Source organism: Ixodes scapularis, unplaced genomic scaffold (genome assembly GCF_016920785.2).
Source record: "Ixodes scapularis isolate PalLabHiFi unplaced genomic scaffold, ASM1692078v2 PGA_scaffold0__279_contigs__length_252992795, whole genome shotgun sequence".
NCBI lineage: Eukaryota > Metazoa > Arthropoda > Arachnida > Ixodida > Ixodidae > Ixodes > Ixodes scapularis.
The window spans coordinates 210,544,414-210,548,832 of record NW_024609835.1 but is presented as its reverse complement, the minus strand read 5'-3'; positions in this window follow the sequence as shown (position 1 = coordinate 210,548,832).

Sequence of the window (4,419 nt, the reverse complement as noted above, 5' to 3'; positions counted from 1 at the left end):
CATCGTAATGAACAGGCTTTACGTGTCCCGTTGCCTTGTAGAGGAGCTCCACCACACGACCACCAATGATGTACATGCCGCTATTGAAGTCGTTTCGAGCATAGACTTTCGACGCAATCATCCATTCTAGATTGCGGTTATTAGTATCTGGAGTCATATCTGCATACAGCGCATCCTCAACCTTTGAGTGAGTGGTTTTTAGCAAGTTGGCGATATGGACAAAAGTTGCATCTTGAGTTTTGACGACAAACCTTGCCTGTGGACAGTGCTTTCTTGTCCACTGCAACATGGCCACGGTTTTGAGGACGTGATTTTCAGCAATATCAAGTAAGTCGACCTGAACAATGTCCACGGAATCGTGGGATTCGTCTTCCAAGAGATTATAATATTGTGAGGCGACATTTTTCCCTACCAGGAAGACAAGACGGCCACGGGCAAATACAATGGCTTCTTTTCCCCATGCTTCGCGGACGGCCACACGACTCTCAAAGTTTTCAATGGCAGACATCACAACAAAAAGATAGTCAACCGCGTCTGATCCACAAAGCATCTCTTGATTTATAATGTAGGGTATGTAGGTATGATACGATCGATTCCCGAGAAGTAGGTGTGATACGTTTTGGGGTTGAAGTGTCCGTAAGGATCCTGAGTGAAATACGAAGATGTAGGAACCATGAAATATGATGCATACACCAAACACTGCTAGGACCGCTGCTGCAGACAGAGTTCCAATAAGTTGTCTTCTGCGAACGAGTCGGTGTCTCAAAACCTGCATCAAAAAAGGTTTCGTATAAAAATCAAAGCACATACAGCATGAACAAAGCGATTTACCGCCAACGTTCTAACACTTAACCAGAGCATACGACAAAATGAATAATATAATTCCACTTTGCTCAGGAGTACAACCCAGCCTGCGTCTTACCATAAAGGTTCCACACTATTTAATAAAAATAGTACAATAGTGTAATAATATTTCGTGATAATCTCCGCTGTCTTCGCGATATTGGAAACAATCAGGATTCTAATGTCGCGACATTTTCCTTTTTCGAATGTCGCAATATTAGAAAAAGGGCATATAACGTGTGAACGAAATTAATTCTACCTGAGTTTGAGACACTGTCTGCCCTTCTTTTCTGGCTCTCTAACTGTTTTTTTTTTTTTTTTCTACTCAAGCCTCAGGGTTTACAATGGGTGGTTATCATTTGAGCCCGTTCTCGTTTCGACCTTCTCACTTGGCCCTTCTCAAAACAACCCTTCTCAAAAAGATCTTCTCGGTTTGACTCGTCATATTTGGCCCTTTCCCGTTTCGTCTTTCGCATTCCAACCCTCCTCATTTGGGCCCGTTCTCGTTTCGCCCTTTTCACCTAACCCTTTTCAAAACAGCCATTCTCAAAAATATCTCGCTTTGACCCGTCGCACTTGACTCTTTCTATACCAAATCGTTTTTTTAGAGTAATAATAATACATTGATATACTTTGTGTGTGTGTGTGTGTACGCCACACTACAGGCATACTCTCTCTGCTAAGGATTTAAGCAGTGCGTCGAGGTCGTCGTGAAGAGCTACTAGCTGACAGTAAAACAGACCAACTATTTATCGCAGCCAGATCATATTCCGAAATGTCACGTAGTTTGAGGTCTCTCGACTTGGGACAATGCCACCACTTCTATAATTCAGTGGTTCTCAAAAGGGGGTCTGCGAATACATCCTAGGGGTCCGCGAAGCCCTGTCTCATCAGTCAGGCACCGATATATTAGTTGTCTTTCTTCACATTGAGAAGAAACGTTCCAATTTTCGGGAAAGTACTCTCGTGTGTATGTCAATGAGATAAGTCTACTTTACACTAGCATATAGTTATATACATTTATTAAAACATTATCCTGATAACCTATACCTTTCTATGCCCCTCACCCCGAACGGGGTCCTCCATCATCTCCGCCTTTCTACAAGGCGTCTGCGAAACATCAATGGTTGAGATTGAGAACCACTGATATTATGTATGCTATTTCTGTTCAAACAAAGTTTCTAAATTAAATGTTCATCGGTTTTTTTCTTCTTGTTTGCTTAGAGGAAGGGAAGCAGGCGTCAATGTACGATTCTCAGTGCGTGCCTCTACACATAACATATATCTGATGGTATGTTGGGGGCCCAACTAAGGTAATGCTCATCAACAAAGCCGCGAAGGCATAACGACGTTAGAAGCATGCCAAACTAGTGTCATTCGGTCGTAGTGGGAACGGGCGAAATGAGAATAGGTCCAGTTGCGAAAAACACGATTCGGATCTTATGAGAAGGTTCAAACGAGAAGGACCAAATGAGAAGGGGTCGAAATGTGCACGGTTCAAATGCGAATGGGACGTTTTGAGATATACCCGTTTACAATAATGTTAAATGGGTACAGCTCGACAGCACTTCAAGGAATGTTTCGTGCAACTTGTGGGCACAATTAGCATGCGACAAATGCTTAAAGGCCCTGCTGATGTCTGTAATAGTCGACCTGCTTGATGTTGAAACAAGGCAGAGGAAAACAGGAAGCACTGTTTGTTTGCTTTCGTATAAATACAAAGTTGAACATACTCTGAAGCAAATTCTGCCTATTAATATTATAGAAGCAGTCAGGAAAAAAATCTTGATCGTCTGCTCCTTTAAAAGTTTGAATGACTAACAAAGAAAATACCATATTTAAATAATAAAAAAGATAGACAAAATTGGGAAAAGATATCCTTGAGACAGCTATACTTCAAAGAATTAAAATAATAAAACTCGAGCTGGGCCTTCAAACTCCTCCCCGTGGTAGTAGTGATGTAAACATTAATGTAGATACCATTTCTAACCAGTTTATATATGCTGTTCACCTGGAGCTGTGAAGCACATTCCAGCTGTGAAGCATGCTGAAGCTGCGGAGCAATCCTTCAGCACAGCTGAACTAAAATATTGCACACTTCTGACTAGAAAGATTCACACTCCCCGACACGCAGAACTGCACCTTTATTGTTTACTGTTCATTATTTGTTGCTGTCTTTACTGTGAACACAAACGACTACTTGACCTCATTAGTGTGCACAACACAAAACTACAAGCATAAAAAGCGAGAGAAACAATACAATATAAACATTTAAAAATAAACGAAAATAGGACAGATCAAGAACCGACCGAGAACATGCCATCAAGGCACCAACAAGGCTATGGCAAATGATGCGGGGAAAAATGCAAGTCGAAGTCACTCTCTTCACTGTTATTAATAATCTTGCGCGAGTTGCGGCGTCCAGCTGTACTAGTAGTTTACTCTTTACAAGGAAGAGAATGCAGGTGCATTGTCCGTCTCCCAGGAGAGTTCATTTTCATGATCCTATTTTGGGGGAAAGTGAGGGAGTATGACAGATGAGTGGAAGATAGGAGATCACTATTTTTTTAATGAAGAGCGGTGGGCCGTGTTGGAACGACTCTTGTGGAGCGGACTTCAGATAAATCAGCTCGCACGAGTGCGTTGTTGTGAAAAACGGTTAAAGTGCAGGCGAGCTGTTGTAAGTTATACATGATGATTGAAACCGCCACCGTTGTGGTGGTGGCGACGTTCGACGTCCGGGGGAGGTGTATATAAGACGTAGAGGCAATAAAGTTTTGAGCTGAGTTGGAGACGTTGTCTCTCCCTTTTTCTTTCTACTTCACGATTTTCAGTTTTTCAAATCACATGTCTCAGGTTTTCAATCATCATGCCTTGTTGTGCCACTTTATGTCATTGAGCCTGCCTCTGCCGTTTTACGATGGCGCTAGCAGAAATGCGAATTGTTGGGGTGAACCGTGCCGCCCCTGTGGGGCACAGCTGGAGCTCAGACGCTCCATATACATGGCACAAAATGTAAGCGCATGACGTGAGTGCAGGATGTCTGTGACTTTGCTCACTCTGGCGCCCCCATTAACTTCCTACCTTCGCTAAATACAATTCGTACTTATTTTTGACGTTTAAAACTTATTACATGTGTTTGTTTTATTCTCAGTGGAGAAATAAAAGAGATTGAGCACGGACATAAACAAACATTAAACGTTCGATTGCCGGAGTCAAACTAGCCACAAATGATGCATACCTTTTAAAAATATAGTGTCTCGAACTAAACCCGTTCGAACTATTATGTTTTTTCCTAATGATATATACCGATACAGTAGGGGATATGTCAGGAACCCGAATTAGAGCGGAACCTATAGAAATTTTGTTCGAGACTATTATCGTTTGCATGACGGAGGTCGTGCAGACCCCCATCATTTTCCGCAATTAAGGAAACAAATTGTTTTTTTTTATTATGCATTGTTAAGGCACGGAATACCTAAAAATACTGAATTCACTTTTACTTAAAAGCCTAAATGCTCATGAGATAATAGTGCACACAGCGAAAGGTCACGAACTATCACGATATCCATGTAC